Here is a 19157-nt window from a genome sequence, read left to right on the forward strand (position 1 = left end):
AAGTTGAAGGTGCCATTTATTTAACTAGCTGGTGCAGTGGCAGCTAGGTGACTCAGCAGATAGAGTGCTGGGTCCAAAGTCAGGAAGACCTGAGTTCAAATCCCTGTCCTAGAAATTTACTAGCTGTGTGACCCTGGGCAAGTCACTTTTGCCTCAGTTTCTTCACCTATCAAATGAGCTGGAGAAGGAAATGGCAAACCACTCCAGTATCTTTGCCAAGAAAACCCCAAATGGGGTCATGAAGAGTCAGACACCACTAAATAAACTAAACTAAACATAATAAACAGACTAAATATAAACAAACAAAAACTGCAACAACAATAATAAAATTCTTTATAAACCTTATGTAAATATTAAGATGTATAAATACTATCATTATTTTTAATAAGTTTTTGTAATTTTCTGTTTCTTATATTACCATAGTATCACATGCAGAGGTTTCCTTCCTTATTTGGCCTACCTTTTCAAGGAAAAAAATTACTCAGTGTCCCCCTGGAAATCTACTTTCCTTAAACCTTTAATGTTTTTTTTTTTTGAAATTTGTATAATTTCAAAAAAAATTTTTTTAAATGACACATGTTAAATTTAATAATTTATTGTAAATTTATAGTTTTTTCCTGCATTGAAATTTTGATGATGCAATATTGCCTCATGTAATCATATAGAATCATATTGTAAGATGCATGCTGGACTTCCTGACAATATGACATTTTCACCTCCCAACACTTGCTTGTTGAGACCTGTCGGTGGACTTGACCACTGATTGGCTATATATAACTTTCATTTTGTGTGTTTATTTGGAAAATAATTTAATCACTATGACTTTAACTTTGTTACACAACAGATGAAACATATGTGAACGGTTTTTCAAAATTTTCTTGTCTTCTCTTTCCTTATGCTTCTACAGCCTCCTTATGCCCCCCCCCATTGCACCCGAGGCCACTACTGCCCCCTGTCCCCCATTGTTCCAGCATGCCCCAGGGGGCAGTATTGCCCAATTTGGGAACCTATGATTCCATGCGTGCCTACTTCCTCCCAGAGAGCCATCACAGATGACCAATAGTATTTTTTAGAGAAGAAAAAAAAATTAACACTTTGAAAAAGCCTGAAAACATGTGTGATACATAACACCTGTGGGCATCCCACCTCCACAAAAGGGTAGGTTATGGGTATCTCCTCACATTTCTTCCTTTGAGTCCCACTTGATCTTTATAAATTTGTTACATTTACTTTTGATTTTTTGGTTTGTCATGTTCTTTCCATTTATATTGTTGTGGTTACTATGTGTATTTTTTTCTTGGTTCTGTTTACTTCATTTTGCATCAGTTCATACAGTTCTGATACTTCTGGATTATTTCTTATAGTACAATGATATTCCATTACTTTTATTTACACAATTTGTTTAGCCATTTTCCAATTGATGGACATCTATTTTGTTTTCAATTTTTAGCTATCGCAAAAATTGCTATTCTAAATATTTTGGATTATGTGGGGTCTTTTTTCTTATGAATAGCTTCCTTGCAGTATAAACTCAGTAATGGAGTATCTATTTTAAAAAGCATGGATATTTTGTTCACTTTATTTCCATAATTTCAAATTGCTTTCCAAAATGGTTATACCATTTCACAGTTCCACCACCACTGCATTAGTGTGCCTATCTTTCCACAATCCCTCCAACATTAACTGTTGTCATTTTTGTCAATTTGCAAAGTATGAGGTGAGACCTTTGTTTTGATTTGTATTTCTCTTATTATTAGTTATTTGGAGCATTTGTTCATGTAGTTGTTCATATCATTTGATCATTTATCTATTGGAAATGACTATTAGTTTGATATACAATGCACATATATGTATGCACACACACACACACACACACACATATATATACACAATTTGATACAAATTTAATGCAAATATTTTTTCCCATTGGACTGCTTACCTTCTTATCCTAGATGCATTAATGTTATCTGTAAAGAAGCTTTTCTGTCTCATGTTTCCTCTTGTGCTGTAGACACATTATTATGTTCATTCAGTTATTTTATTTTAAACTTTTTTTAAGGTGGCTCTGTTCTCACTGGCTCTCTTTCCCTCATCCTTGGTCTCTCTTCTCATTTAATATTCCTCCTTCCTCTCCTCCCCTTTAGCTAGTCCTGTTCCATAGTTATTAAATTTCATTTTGCACCCCTTTCCAAAGAGGAATTTCTCCTACTCTTTTCATTATTCAGTTTCTCTTTCTAGATCTTCTTCTTTTCTACTCTAGACCTATCTTTTATTTCTGCTCTAGACTTTCATTCTCTGATTCATGAGCACTCTAATTGTTTGGTCTGTCTCTTTTCTCTGTGTTCTTCATGCAATCAAAACTTCCAAGCTATCTGTTCTATGCTCTCCCCAAAGTTGCTTTCTGCCACTGAGTTGTAAGGCTTGCCCCATGGATTCCCCTTTTCCATTGTGCCTTAGTTCCAGAGCAATGCCAATTATTGCAGGTGTCAAAGAAGACTATGCCCCACAGTAGGGCCCCTCCCAGACCAGGTCCCTGATTATGCAGCCCACCACTGATCTATACCCTCTCTTGTTGACCTTTTTTCTTCCTTTCTGTATTTGCCTGGAAATCTCCCGATGTCTATGTTCTTTCACTACTCCAGGTGCCAGTTGCCTGTAGGAGTTCCAACTCCCCCCCCACTCAGGACAAAGACTTTTCAAATACTAACTGCTCGACCTCATCTGGGGTAAGACTCCATCTCTCTTTATTCATAGGAGCATTCATTACTTGAACTCCTTCTTACTTCCACAATAATACCTCCTTCCTTTCCCCCTGATTTTCATAGTTTCCCCCCTCCTCCTTACCCATTATCTTGTAGGTTTTTCTTTTTCTAAAACCACAGAGGTCACCTTTCCCTTATTGCCCTTGATTTCATCTCAGCACATCACCCATTCCTTTCTATCCCCCCGCTTCCCCCCCCCCCTTTAAGTAATGTTGTAATGTAGTCCTACAAAAGAAACATTTATCTGTAATAGAGTGTCACCAAGTTCTGTTCCTAAAGTTCCCTGTTTGCCTCTTCACTGTTGCCTTTACCAGATTTTTATCTTCACTCTGTCTCCTTGTGCACATTTAGTATGAAGTTTCTTATCTCTTGTCACTCTGTTGCTGTTAGTGTTCTTTGCTGCATTTATTCACTCCTGCAGTTCTGTTATTTGAGCTGTTTGAGAGGCAAATAATCTCTTTAGTTCTGGCTGTCTTTCTCAAAATGTTTCAAATTTTCCCTTATTATTAAATGTCCATCTTTTTTTATTGTATGGTTAAGCTCAGATGTGTAGGATAGGTCACCCCTGAGCTCCATTACTCTTTGGAACATATTCCATTCTTTCCTCCTTTTTCAGTAGGTGTGGAAAGTCTTGTGTTATTAGAATATCCTTTCCTTTTTACTTGAAGAAATTTTCCTGATGACTTGTAGAACTTGCTGGTTCTAAATTTTTCAATTAAGCCACTATATTTCTTGAGGTTTGCAGTCTTGGTTTGTTTGTTTTTTTCCACCTCTTGGGATGATACGTGAATTCTTTCAATTGGATCATTTTTTATGAATATTCAAAAGTTGTGGTCAGTTTTTTTCTTTCCCATTTTTCCTTCATTATGGTTGTAAGGTTTTTATTCTCCTGGGAGCCCTATGATCCTTAGGCTGTCTCTGTGCATCCTGTCTTTAGTTCAGCATGTTTTGCTTCCAGAGTGAGCAGACTTTCTTTGAATGTTCTTGGTTTTTGCTTCTCTTCTTCTAGGTTATCCTTCACTTCTGTGCATTGGTACTCCCAATCTGTTGTTCTCATTTTTGTTTCTTCAGTGCAACTTTCCACTGCAGATTCAAGTTTTTCTATTCTGTTCATTATTTTTGCTGTGGAGGATGTAAATTCTGCTCTCATAATTTTCATTTTTCTTTTAAGCCACTGAGGAATACCATGTTGTGGTCCCATGTTCTCCTCAAATTCTACAGGGTTCTCCATATCAAGTGCTAGATCATTTTGCTTTGTTTTACAGTATCTATTCATAGATACCTGAACTTGTTTACTAGCTCTAGATGCCATATTTTCTTTTGCTGTTATTGGTTTGTTCATTTTTTATCTGTTTATGTTTAAGGTCTTTGAATTTTCCTCTTCCTGAAATCTTTGGTGCTTCCAGTCTTTCTTCCCCATTTTCCTTATTTTTCCTTATCACATGCTTCCACACTCCTGCCCCTTTGATTGTGGTTTTCATGGGGGCTGGATCTCAAAGCATCTCAGCCTCCTTCCACATTGGGCAATTTATAATTCATCAGCCTAGTTTTCTGCCCCAATTGACTTTTGGGTGGTCAGAACCAGCTGGACACTTTGTTCTTTCCCTTAGACTTGGTAAAATGCTTCATAGCCTTCCACGTGCCCAGTGCCCTGTCCTGATGATTCGCTCTGTCCCTCAGTTGTCTGGCCTGGCACCCACAGTTCAGAACCTAGAACCAGGTTTGCACAGCACAGGAAAGAGGGAGGGCTGACTCAGGGGCGAAGGATTTTAATGTAAGCCTGTTTTGTGTCCTTGGGTCTGCTAGTGTGATCTTGTTGCATGGGAGGTGGGGGAGAGGTGCTGAGTGAGGTCAGAGTCAGTGAATGTCAGTTCCTGGGATTTTTTTTAACATGTGTGTGTGTGTGTGTGTGTGTGTGTGTGTTTGTATCCTAGACCACGAAGACAGCTGAAGTTGCTTTATCTTTGGCACATAATTTCTGTTTTAGAGAGGTTTGTGAGGCTGTGAGGATTGGCAAAAAAATGTCTAGTCCATCATCTTTGCTATCTATTATTGTTAAGGAGAGGGCATCTTCCATCATCAGTCCTCTCAAATCAAGACAAATCATTGCAATGATCTGAATTCTAATGTTTCTTAATGTTGTCTTCTTTTCCATTAGTGTAGTCACTGTATACATTGTTCTCTTTGTTCTGATTAGTTTCTATCAGTTCATACAAATCTTGCCAAGTTCCTCAAATAGATAATTTCTTATGGTGCCATAACATATCATTATGTCCAAATGCCACAATTTGTACAGCCATGCCCTGATCATCAACAGGCACCTGTTTTGTTTCTAGTTTCTTGCCTCTACAAAAAGAGTTGCAGTAAATATTTTGCTATATATGGAATTATTGTTCCCTTGTCTTTTACCTTCTGTGAGTAGGCATAATTTTCCAAAGAGGAATATGCCTAGACTCCAGGATCAAATCCCTTTCTCTTGCAAACTAAGCACATAGACCTTTAATTACTACAATGCTTATATAACACATCTATTATGGAATGTAAGGCCTGACCACAGCAATGCTAATGAAACCCAAAGTGATGATGGGGCTGTCATCATTTGGCTTCTGAGGTTGTACATTTGCTTTCTGGCCAACTCCCATGTCCATTGAAAGTGGGATTGACTCAATGTTGAGTCAAAGGGGAGAATGTCATTTGCAAGATAACCAATATTATTTCCTGCTGATCTCCCTCCCTCTTCATCTCTCTCCCAAGTACTTCTAGCTTGAGAGATAGAAGAGAATAAAAGCATAATGCAGTTCAAGTGAGAGCAGCTGTGGCAGTGGGATAGCAGCTGCCGCTGAAGGTATTTATTGTGTCTCAGTCGGGTCTCTGTAAGTGGGTTTGTCTTTTGTGTATCCCCAGTGCCTAAGACAGTGCCTTGCATAATGAATGTTTGTTATCTGGAAGGCCAGTTAAAGTCATTTATTTACATTTACTACCAGGGGAGTTTCTCACATCTACAAGCATTACAACTTACAAGAACTTATTTTATTTTTTTCTTTGCCATGATGGATAATATATACTCACTGAACTAGAAACATTTCATAGCTGGAAACATCAGTGTAATGCCAATGTCCACTCCCATGGGAGAGGCTCCAAATAAATCAAGGTCACTAGAGTTGTTAATAAATTAAGATAACCATATTTAATTCTTAACTGATTTTCAGGAGGTAATCCCAATGTCTATCCTTTTGAAACAACAACAACAACAACAACAACAACAACAACAACAACAATAATAATTTATATAAGGATGTACACATCTTACCCAATTTGGATGGAGAGACTATAGGCATGGTATAGCACAGGGAAGTCAAACTCAATCCTCAATACGCTACCGGATTTCAAATGTAATTAGGAAATGGTTAACAAAATAAAAAAAAACACAACACAACATAAATAATGTTAATTTATGGTTTCCTAAGTTGATATGCAGCCCAAAGGGGTCTGATTCTATTTGAGTTTGGCACAACAGGTGTAGTGGATAGAAAGGAAGGAAGACAAGAAAAGAAAAGAGAAGAGAAAAATAAATAAATGAGATCTTTAAAATAGGGTAGCTATTTTTGTTCTAATAGTATTTAATATGTAGTTATGTATTATGAATGTAGGTATGTACTTGTATTTATGTATGTATGCCATACCTAGGGGCAGTCAGGAATAATTGCTGGAATGTTGGGTTTGGGAACAGGAAAACCTGGGTTCAAATCTTGTACCTGGCACTGAGTAGCTGTATAATACTGGACAAGCCACTTAAATTGCCATCAGTGTTGGTGGAGGGATTTCCCACATCTCCCACTATCTGTATGACAGCTGTGCTTCAGTCTTTCACTATTATCTTGAAATGGCTTTCCTCTGAAGCTGCCTTTTGCCTCTTAAAAGAATGGCTCCATTTCCCTCATTAAAAGGGTCATTTCCCTTCTGTTTTTTTCTTCTTTTTCAAAACATAGTTTATTCCAATTTTTTTTACAGAACTGTTGTATTTGGAAAAACAATAATTAAGAGCCTGGTTGGATATTTGTATGTAAAGCATAGCCCATATCACCACAGAAAAGTAGTTTGAGCTTTGAGCTCACAGAAACCTGGTTCAGTCTTGAGGGCATCTCAGGACTAACTTGAGGGCTCCTGCCCTTATCCTTACCAGGGGTCTCCCCTGGAATTTGGTGCATTTTCAGATCTCCTCTTAGGTGTCCTCAGGTCTTGTTGCATACGCCAAGTTAACAAAGCATGGAACATAGAGGTTCATCATGGCCAACCAAGAACACAGAAAGAGCCGTAACTGAGACTATCAAGAAAACTTGCCCTTCTGTTGAGTCTCTTTCTCCAGAGACTGGTTCCCAGTCCTTCAGACTCTATGAGTATATAAGTAATATTATAGTATTATTCTGGGTGAGGCTCTCTTTGTAAGGGGAACGCTTACAAAGTGTTGACTAAAAGAAGAATTAGAGTTGACTAAAGAATTAGTCAACTAATTGGAGTTAACTAAAATTCCCAGAGACCTTGAAGAGTAGATGCTTAATGAATGTTTGTCAAATTAAGTTTGTTGAACCTACACAGTCTTCCAGACTTATAGTACTACCCTGGATGGGTCCCCCCTCTAAGGAGAAAGAATTTAGGGTTACTAGGGAGTCAAATATTCTGCAGTCCACATGACTCACAGCACCCCAAAGGGAAAGGTTAGAGTTGCCCCTCCACATAGTGGTTCTTTGCTGCAATGATCCTTCTAGCCATTCAGAATCTGCAACTTTCCAGTGGTCTATGTTTCTATCTCCTGATATTTCCTTTATACACATGGTCCCTGTAGGACCTTGTTTGTGTGCAGACTTCTCTCTAAAGGAAACAAGAAATTCCTTCTTCTCTGTCTCTGTCTCTGTCACTGTCTCTGTCTCTGTTTCTGTCTGGCTCTGTCTCTGTCTGTCTCTCTGTCTGTCTGTCTCTGGTTGGAGTGTATTCTCTCTTAGAGACCAAGAGCAAGTGTGCAGTTACTATGAACTAAATGTGAATTTGAAGCAGTACCAAATCAAAAGTCTCATGGGGGGGGTGGGGAATGAAAATTTAGGGAGAGGTGAATTCATACCTTATTAAAGAGACATGACATTTCCCACCTGGGACATTTTTGGGCATATCCACTACATTTATGAAGTAGCAACTGGGCTTTATGGACAGTAGAGAAATACTTTGGTAAAGATATTCCATGTCTATGATTTTGCAGATCTGTTCCTGACTCTGATAAATTATTTCCTGGTCCAGGAATAGTCTTTAGTTCAAACCCATTCTCAGTGATAGATTTGGGAGGAAAAAATTGTTCATCTTTCTTGCTTCACTGTTGGCATACAGACCAAAAAGAGGTGTAGGAGTTCAGGCAACCTTGTGGAGATCATCTGGACATGTGAGCTCAGGATGTATGAAATATAGGTAAGCCTCATTCTACTTGACAGATAGGAGTCTAAAAAGTTGTGCATAAATAGTACAGAAAATCCAATGATATTTTGTGTTATCTACAGCACTTTTCTGTAAGGTATCTTAACATACTTTCTAACTGTTTGCTTTTATAAATTCAGATTTTTTGACACTGGTTTTGCTGTGAATCTCCCTCAGTGTAGCTCTGACAGCTACCATTTATACACACCACATGAGATCTCCTGGTGAATTAGAAGGCATATATATGCTACACCAGGGGTTGTGAGGACATACAGAAAGATAATAGATAAAGCATTTACCAAACATTTATTAAGCATTGTGATAAACACTGAGGATACAAATAAAAAGAAGCAAAAATAGTCCCTGCCCTGAAGAAGCATGCATCCCAATGGCAAAAGACAATGCATAGGATGCCGAGCATTGGGGAATGGCTGAACAAGTTGTGGTATATGAATATAATGGAATACTATTGTTTCATAAGAAATGATAAGCAGGTGGACTTCAGAAAAATCTGGAAAGACCTACATGAACTGATGCTGAGTGAAATGAGCAGAACCAGGAGAACATTGTTCAGAGTAACAGCAGCATTGTTCGATGACCAACTTGGATAGACTTAACTCTTCTCAGCAATACAAGGATCTAAGACAGTTCCAAAAGTCTCATGATGGAAAATGCTATCCACATGCAGAGAAAGAACTGTGGAGTCTGAATGCAAATTGAAGCATACTATTTTCTCTCTCTTTTTTCTTTCTCATGGTTTTTCCCTTTGGTTCTAATTCTTCTTTTCAACATAACTAATGTGGGAATATGATTATATATGTATAGTCTATATCAGATTGCACGCTGTCTTGGGGAGGGGGAGAAAATTTAGAACTCAAAATCTTATAGAAGTGAATGTTGAAAACTAAAAACAAATAAATAAATATATGTTTTTAAAAACCTAAAAAAAATTAAAAAAAAGACAATACATAAAGGGGAGCTAACAGGGAAGAAGAGGGAGGAAGAATAGATGGTGAGGCTGGAAACATTCAGGAATGCAATGGAGTCCTGAAAAGAGCAAGATAATGCCAAAGCTGGCCTATCGATACTTGGGTGGCTTGGGGGGGTGCTGGAGAGGGGGAGAGTACCATTCTCATTTGGGGAAGGAATTCATCTGATGTCCTGATTGGAGTATAGAAAACATGGCTAGAGATGACCAAGTATCCTGGAAGTGCACCAATAAACTACATTATTGGCCACCTCGTGCCCCAAATTACTGGTTTTGCTTGAATAGCTCCATCTGCCTGGTTTATTGATTGAAACCAGTAGACATGACCTAGCTTGTTCTCAAAAAACAATGGTGCTTCACTAGTATGCGGCAAATGCATTCCCTGTTTCTTGTGGGCTCTTTGGTTAGTATGTCTTCATTTAATCCCTAAACAATTTTTTTTTTGTAAACCGTGTAAACAAGGTCCTGGTTTCTAGGCTGGAGGCTCTGTTGCTTTTATCCTGTTTACTATGCAATTCAAATTTCCAAACTTCCAAATTGTCTTTGGGAAGATTCAAGAGCAAGGCTAGTCTTGACAAGGCAGGTAGCCTCCTACACCACAAGGGGGTGCTAAGGAGTAACAGAAGTTAAGGACGGTTTTCTGCTAAATTTCTGCTCTTTGTTGCACTTTAACACCCATAAATAATCCTTCTCTGTAGCTGGATAATGAATGTCTCTCCATCTCTTTGGTTTACTTTCCTACATATAGAACTTTGTTATGTAACCAGTCAGTTTCTCCTCTATAAGATGACGTATTTATATGGTTTTAGTGAAATGGTTTTCTCTGCATCAATCCCTCTGAGCTTTTAATCTTCTTTGCTATTTCTTGGGATCTTCTAATATTCCTAGTTATTCTAAATTCCAAGATAGATGTGGTTTTCAAAGATAGGAATACGAATAAGCTGGGCGGTTTCACCCTTTCTTTCCACCATCTCCGGGTGCTACCTCCGGGTGCCACCTCCGGGCCACGTAGTACCTTGTGTGCTTCCCTTCCCTATCCCTATCCCCACCCCCATATTTTCACAGATGTTGAAATTTGAATTTAATACTAATATGAAGGGCAGTTTTGAGGGGGAAATTAGGCACAAGCAGCAGCCTGAGGGGTATCTGGAAGTTGGGAAGGGAGAATTGTTGCAGATTAACAACCTTAGTATAAAGGATTGTGCAGAGGCAGGAAAAAGGAGGGACACCAGGTGCCAGAAAAAAAGGCAACCAAAATATTTACATGTGTGTAGTCAGGACCCCCAGTGCCTAAATCCAGGGCCTCAGCTGGTGCTCAGATACTTAGTCTCTCTGGTAGTCATGATTTCCCCAAAACAGGATCCATTTGACCCTATTTCCTCCAACCTTAATGACCCTTTATGAATTATCAGAATGAGAAAATCAGTTTGGGTCAGTAAGCAGCAGGGAGGAAGGAATTTTTAAAAGGGATGTATGAAGGAATGAGGGCAGAAATTTGTGTGTGGCTGTAGGAAATCTAGAAAAAGGTTGCCAAGTCTACTGTAACTTTCTAACATGGTGAAATAAAACTTGAGATCATCTGCGTGACTCTGGTGCTAGCTGCTGGGAGCAAGATGGGCGTTGAAAGGGGTTTACTTACCCTGAACCATATATCAAGTAGGCCAAGGGGGATTTCCAACTGAGGAGAAAGTAAAGGCAGTCAAAATGACAGAATCACCCTGAGAGTCTCTTGTGCTAGCTGGGCACTGCTGTGTTATTGCCCTTTGCACAGAAGAATAAATGAGCTGAGACTGAACTGAGAATGGCTTGAGGCTTTTGTGAAAGTCCCACTGCTGTGCTTAACTTTGCAAGGTGGTATCTTTGAGGGAATTCAAGTGCAGACTTAGGCGCCCTACCCACCTAGCTGCTGACACCTGCATTTTAGCCTAACCCATCTGCAGCGGTAGAAATTTCACACAAGGATCCAATTATAGTGACAAGAGCTTAATCATAACAAGTGCTATTTCTGTGTTTCTTTCCAGTAAGTAGAATTAACATTCCCTCATGATGTCAAGATGCTAAATTGTTAATAGCCTCCCTAAGGGAAGCTACTTAAATTATCTATCTCTTGTATTATTGCCAGTTAAAGATGGCACACTGACACATTTTCATTGATTGAATAAGACATGCTGAAATTTTGCTACTCTGTTTTGCTTCTTTAGGGATCAACCTGATCTTCTCTCTATCATCCTTTTTAGTTCCACCCTTTTCTTCTTTGTTAGGCACTGTTTGTTTAAAGTCAAATGAATGAGAATGTAGTTCTCTGGTGACACATGATTAATAGATAAATGAGAAAGAAAGAAAAAAATCAAGAGGAATTACCCAACTGCCATGCAAAAAGCTGTTATCATGGTTCTTATTAGCAAGAAACTGGGGAGGCTTATCTTATGCTATCTGAATGATGCATACCCTTCCCCCTTCACTCCAGTTTCCAGTTCTTTGACACTAAAAAAACAAAACAAAACAAAAAAATCTTTCTCTCCCTAAGCTTCCCCGGACCTATTCTGTGTGGAAAGATCAACGAATTTGGAGTTTGGGGACCTGAGTTTGAATTTTGGCCCTACCACTAGTTGTATATCTTTAGGCAAGTTACTCCCCTTCTCTGGGCCTCAGTTTCTCCATCTATAAAGTGAAGAAGTTAGATTAAATAACTTTTAAGGTCCTTTCTTGTGCCACCTTTATGATTCTCTGATCTCTACCCTAACTTCCAAACCCTTCTTTAAAAGCAATTATCCTTCTTAAGGTATAAACCAGTTTGGAAAGAAGTTTAGCCAAATTAATTAATTTTTTTTTTAATGAAAAAATTTTTCTTTTCTTTCCATCTCCTCTTCTCATCATTGAAAAAAGAAAAAAGGAAAGAAAAGAAAAACAAAACCCTTGTAACAAATGTGTATAGTCAAGCAAAACACATTTCCAAAAAAATATGGGGAGTGATGGAGGATTGGTGCTCTAACAACAGGGGATGATCCAAAGGGCCTCTTTGAAGGAAGTAGCCTTGTTCAGAGCCTCAGAGCAGCTAGAGGTAGCAAGCCTCAGGAGTGAGGAGGGAGGGGATTCCAGGCATGGGGAACAGGTACTTGCAAAGACGTAGAAGGAGGAAACGGATGTTCTGTAGAGATGGAATCAAATAGGCCAGTTTGGCCAAATGATGGGGAGTAATGTGTAATCAATCAGCCTGGAAGGGCAGGCTGAAGCCAGATTTTGAATGCTTTAAATGCCAAATAGAGGAGTCTGTATTTTATCCTAAGGGCAGTGAGCCTCTGAAACTTCTTAACAGAAAAGGGACTTGCTCTTTTTCCCATTAAAAAAAAAATCTGAAGTTAATCAATAAACACCCGACAAACAAATTCTGAATAAACATCCAAATAAAATGAGAATTTCTATACAAATGTTATGGAACAGGAGCCCATTATATATGAAACTGACTATTATGTAAAGCTTGTTTTCTTTTAAAGTATACAATAAATTTAACACGTAATTTTCAAAGCTGACCCAGGGTCTAGGATAGCTTTTGGCCTTCCTTCTGCTCTCATTTTTTGTGGGGGGAGCTGTCTCTACCTTCTTCCTCTCTCTTTTACCCTCCCAAGTGAAACATAACCCATGTAACAAATATGCATAGTTGGTAAAAAAAAAAATTCCCACATTGGCCATATCCAAAAAGGTATGTCTCATTCTTCATCTGGCATCCATTGACTTTCTGTCAGGAGGTAGTCGGCATGCTTCATCACTAGTCCTTGGGAATCATGGTTGGTTATTGTATCAGTCAGAGTTCTTAAGGCTTTTAAAGCCTGTCTTTACAATGTTGTTATTATATGTTGTTCTGGTTCTGCTCACTTCACTCTGCATCAGTTCATACAAACCTTCTGAGGTTTCTCTGTAACCTCCTTTCTTTATTTTTATGGCCTAATAATGTTCAATTACATTCAAATACTATGATTTATTCATTTATTCCCTGATTGATACATGCTCTATTTCCCCCTTCCAGTTCTTTGCCACTAAAAAAAAGAGCTGCTATAAATATCTTTGCATATATGAGTTATTTTTCTCTTTAATTTCTTTGGGGGTATGTGCTTAGCAGGGGAATCACCGAGTTGAAGGGTATACTCAGTTTTTGTAACTTTTGGGGCACAATTCCAAATTGTTTTTCAGAATATTTGGACCAATCTACAACTGCACCAATAGTATATTAATGTGTCCAACATTTTTCCTCTTTCTAGTTTAAAGAGTATGAGGTAGAAACTTAGGGTTGCTTTAATTTTCATTTCTCTGATTATTTGTGGTTTGCATCTTCTTTTTTCATGTGGTTATTGGCTAATAGCTTGATAGTATTTCTTGTTCTGAAAATCACCTGTTCATATCCTTTGACCATGTATCTATTGGGGGATGATTCTCATTTTTATAAATTTGAATCACAGTTTGAATTTGTCAGCTGTTTTGAGGATAGATTGGATAAGTAAATGCTGGATTCATAGAAGCAAATTATAAGACTATCATAATAAGTTTAGGCAAGAAATGATGTACATCTGGATTAGAGTTGATGTGATATAATTATAGAGAAAGATGGATTGGAAAGATGTTGAGGAGTTAGAACTGATAAGGCTTAGAACTTGCTTGACTTTGAACAGAAATATTTATAGCAGCTCTTTTTGTGGTGGCTAAGAATTGGAAATTGAGGGGATGACCATCAATTGGGGAATGGCTGAACAAGTTGTAGTATATGAATGTAATGGAATACTATTGTTCCACAAGAAATGATGAACAGGTAGACTTCAGAAAAACCTGGAAAGACCTACATGAACTGATACTGAGTGAAATGAACAGAACCAGGAAGACATTGTACACAGTAACAGCAACACTGTGCTATGATCAACTTTGATAGACTTAGCTATTCTCAGCAATGCAATGATCTAAGACAATTCCAAAACACTCATGATGGAAAATGCTATCTGCCTCCAGAGAAAGAATTGATGTTGTCTGAATACAGACTGAAGCATACTATCTCTCTTTCTTCTCAAGTCTTCTTGTACAAAATGACTAATATGGAAATATTTTATATGATTGAATGTGTATAACCTATATCAGATTGCTTGCCATCTGGTAGGGGGAAGAGGCAGAGAGGGATAGAATTTGGAACTCAAAACTTTAAAACTGTTTTTACATGTAATTGGGGGGAATAAAATGTTATTTAAAGGAAAGAACTTGCTTGACTTTGGGAAGAAGAATGAAGAGTTAAGTATGATTCCTAGGTTGAAAACCTGACTGGAAGAGTAGTGGCAGCTTTGGTTAAAAAAAAAAAAATGGGGGGAGCAGTGTAGGAATTTAAGTGTTTTCAATGTGCCAGGCAATAAGCTAGACATTGGAGATACAAAAGGAAAAACAAGATAGTAGCTGTCCTCCAGGGATTTCAATTTCCTCATGGATTGGTCCAGCTCTACCTACTCATGTCCATGTGCCTCTATTCTCCCATGGTTCTAAAATCTGGTTTAGATTTCAGGTCATATTCTCAATATGGAGTTTGAATGTAAAAGGTACAAATGTACTAATTAAAGAACTAATGCTATTGATAGCCCTTCTGCTCCCCTCCTTCCATCCCAAGTCAGAGGAATTTGGGGAGTAGGCTGTTCTATCAGTGAAGTGATGTCTTTGTGTCTGTGAATATATAAAAGATGGAGGGAAATGATCTGTCCCACTTACTACTACTGTTCTGCTCTACCTATTTCATGGTGCTGTCTCAAGTGGGGGATAGGTAGAAGTGAGGAATGGAGAAGGTGTCAGGGAATATTAACTCTGTTTACCAGAAAAAGAATGTGTGCAGGCAGTGAGAGACAACAAAATGTAGTTTGGGGTTTGGAGTCACGAGATCTGGGTTCAAATTCTGACTCTTAGAGTTGGGAGGGAACTTAAACTCACCGAATTCAACCTTAAGAAGACTCTCTTCCACACCATAGCTATTCCGGAGTGTTCCGGTCTCTGCTTGAAGACCTCTAGCAAGAGAGAGCCCACTTTTTCCTAAGGCAGCCCATTCTACTCTGGGACAGCATCCATGGTTAGAAAGTTTTTCCTTATATCAATCCAAAATTTGTCTTTTTGCAACTTCTATCCATCATAGGATCCAGAGCTGAAGGGGACATTGGAGATCATCTAATTCCAATTACTCATTTTATTGTTGAGGAAATTGAGTCTTAAAGAGGTTGACCTTTCAAGGTAATAAGTAGCAGAACTGGGATTCAAACTGAGGTTCTTTGACTTTGTACTATACCAGTCACTTCACCTCTTGGTTCTTAGTTTCCTTATCCATAAAATGAGGGGTTTAGACTAGTTGACCTCAATGTATTCTTCCAGCTTGGCCAAAACCAAACTTTCTTACACTGAGTGACTCCGAAGAACCTCTGCTATTGGGAGTAGAGTGTCATCTCTGTTACCCTCTGACCTAGGAAGGCATGCTTCTAATGCCCCCAGAACTCAAAGGGAAACATTGAAGTCAACATTAAAAAAATGTTGTCCTCAAAATACTAAAAAAAATGCATATTGCAAAATTACAAAAAACAAGTATAGCACCAAAGAAGAGATATGAGAAGATATCCCACCCCACTACTTTGCAGAGGTGGGAGGTACATTGCATATAATCTCAGAGGGCTTTTTTTTCTTTTCTTTCTTTCTTTTTTTTTTGAGGCAATTGGGATTAAGTGACTTGCCCAGGGTACACAGCTAGTAAGAGTCAAATGTTTGGTCTGAGGTAGGATTTGAATTCAGGTGCTCCTGACTTTAGGGCCGGTTTTGTTTTTTTTTTTTTTGATGTATTGATTGGTTTTGCTGATTTTTTTTTGTTCTCTTCTTTTTTTTTCTTTTAAAATATTTGTTACATAGGATGGCTCTCTGGGGTGGGGGGGACACCATGAGCTCCTTGAGAGTAGGAACCATTTTTGTCTTCCTTTGTGTCAGCATTGCACAATACTTGACACATAGTAGATGCTTCATAACAAGTCAAGGAATGTCGTCATGGAGGAGAGATGCCTAGGAGGAGGAAGTAGAAGAAGTCCATGTAGACACAGAAAGAGATATCAAATCATGAGGATAAACAGGAACAAAGTTGTGTATTGGTTGAACAGTCAGTACCATGTAGAAACTCAGCCGAGCTGGAGCTGAGGGGTGGAGTGATGGCTGAGACCTCTGAACAGTAGGAGCTCAAGGCTGCTAACACCTTATTTTGCTTTCCCTTGTCTTCAGGTATTTTCTGGAGGGAGTGGATAAGGCAGAAGCAGCAGAAGTTTCCTTTCTGGTCAACAGTGGGAAAAGGGGGATCGGGAATGCACTCATTTGGGGCATAGTTGCTGGAAACCTGTTTTAAAAACTTCCTTTTAAAAACAATTTCAACTAAATGTACTTGCTGACTAAGCTGTTTGCTTGGGTTTCTGTTAGCATGCTAATTGCTGAGTATTTAACTGGGAGTCAATTTTAGCTGTTCCCAGTTTCACACTGGTCTCAAGACATGTTGGGAGATACTCACTGGAATAAACTGCCCACAATGATCCCAAAGTCTACAAAGGGGCTAGTGCTGGCTTGCTTGTGGGTAATGTTCTTGTCATTATCATCATTTATTTTCTTGTTCTTATTATGATACAGGTCAGCCTTTACTTCACCCCACAGAAAATGCCGAAAACAAAAAAGGATGCCCAGAAGCTCATGTATTGAGACAGAAACACACATAAGCTATAGGGAACATCACTGATAAGCTACCTTAGCACATCAACCAAAAACCCAGGTTTCTCCCAAAGGAATCACCCCTAATGTACAACTCTTCAGACAGGTCAATCATCTTGAAAGGGTGATTATGACTGAAAGCATATATGTGAGTAGGCCTCTTTGTCAAAAACTGGGAAGGATGAGGAAAACAGTTTCTTCAACAGCAATAATGCTGTAAAAACAAACAGCTTTGAAAGACTGAAGAACCCTTACTATTGGCAATTATCAACAGAGATTCCAGAGCACTGATGATAAAACCTGCTCCCCACCCTCTGACAGAGAGGTGATGGACTCAGGTGCATAATGAGACATATATAGGGTGTCATAAAAGCCTTAGTGAAGTTTTAGACTTTTTGTTGTTGTTTAGTCATGTCTGACTATTCATGACCCCACAAACCGACCATACTGTCCATAAGGTTTTCTTGGTAAAGATACAGGAGTGGTTTGCCGTTTTTTTCTCCAGTGGATTAAGGCAGAGGTTAAGTCACTTGCCCAGGGTCACATAGCTAGTAAGTATCTGAAGCCAAATTTGAACTCCAGTCTTCCTGACTTCTGGCCCAGTGCTCTAATCTATTGACCTACCTAGCCAAAAGTTTTAGGTTACTAAAGCTTAAAACTGCTCTAAGACTTTTGATGTGACCTGTATTTTTGGACATGTCAACGAGGGAATTTGTTTTGCTTGACTATACATATTTGTTATGAGGATTTCTTTTTTCTTTTTCAATGTGAGGAGAGGTGGAGAGGGAGACAAAATAGGGGGTTTTTGTTTTTTTGTTTTTGTTTTTTGGCTAGGCAATGGGGTTAAGTGACTTGCCCAGGGTCACACAGCTAGTAAGTGTTATGTGTCTGAGGCCGGATTTGAACTCAGGTCCTCCTGACTCCAGGGCCAGTGCTCTATCCACTGTGCCATCTAGCTGCCCCAAAAATAAGTTTTTAATTGAAAAAAAATACACTTTTAAAAATAAGGTGGGGAAGGTGTATGCTTTTTGAATGCCTTGTGATTGTGCATTGGCAGCAACTCCCCAGATTGTGGTAAGATCAGCTATGGAGATGAGGGTTCTGGAGATTTCCTTCCTCTTCCTTGGCAATTGGTTCATGCTGGGCTGAGTGGAGGTGCTAAGCAGGTGCCAGCTCTCAGTGGTTACCATCTATCCCTCAGGTCTCTGCTTCTTGTATTCAGGGGCTGGCTCTCAGCAAAGATAGTCCTACTGTCTCTTCTATTGCCTTACTGTGTGACCCTGAGCAAGTTACTTAACCTCTGTCTGCCTCAGTTTCCTCAACTGTAAAATGGGGATGATAATAGTCCTCATCTCCCAGTGTTATTGTAAGGATCAAATGAGGTAATATTTGTGAAGCAGTTAGGGTAGTGCCTCTCACAGAGCAGGTACTTAGTAAGCACTTATTTCCTTCCTTCCTTCTTTCTCTTTAGAACCCTCTTGTCATGGCTTGAGCTCCCATCACATTAACCCATCCACATTCCCTCCTCTCCCTGAAGCAGCACTGGAAAGGCACAGAAAGTCAGAGGAACATTTTACTTTATGAATCAGTACCAATTTTGATCTGAGTTTTGTTGCTATTTAAAGTTGTCTTTTTTTAAAAAACATAGTTGTAGTAATTGTGTAGGTGTGGTAATAAATAGGCAGTCAGAGTCAGGAAAACCAGGGTTCAAGTTCTGCCTTTGATACCTGCTGTGTGACCCTGGGATAGTCACTTAGCCTCTTATTGCCAAAGGCAATTCTCTAAGACTCTCTAAGAACAGTGGCTGATTTGAATAGGTAGAGGGAGTCTTCTCACTGGGAGTTCCCTGTAACAAAGAAATTACGAGTTTGGACCAAAAAAAGAAAATGAATAATATATGTTCTTTTAGTTTGCTTTATTCAAACTGCATCACATGTCTTCCCATGGTTCTTAGAATTTTTCACATTTGTCATTCCCTATGACATAGTAATACTCTGTTGCATTAATATGCTACCATTTGTTTAGCCATTTCCCCAATTGTTGGATGAAGTTTTTTTTTCAATTTTTTTTTTACTCTTACAAATAGCAATGCCACGAATATTTTCAAACAGATTGTTTGTTTGTTTGTTTAAGAATAAACCCAGTAGTGAGATTACTGGGTCAGAAGGGATGAACAGTTTTGTAAATCTTCTTGTGTTATTCCAAAT

Source organism: Vombatus ursinus, unplaced genomic scaffold (genome assembly GCF_900497805.2).
Source record: "Vombatus ursinus unplaced genomic scaffold, bare-nosed wombat genome assembly UNPS02014818.1, whole genome shotgun sequence".
NCBI classification, from domain to species: Eukaryota; Metazoa; Chordata; class Mammalia; order Diprotodontia; family Vombatidae; genus Vombatus; species Vombatus ursinus.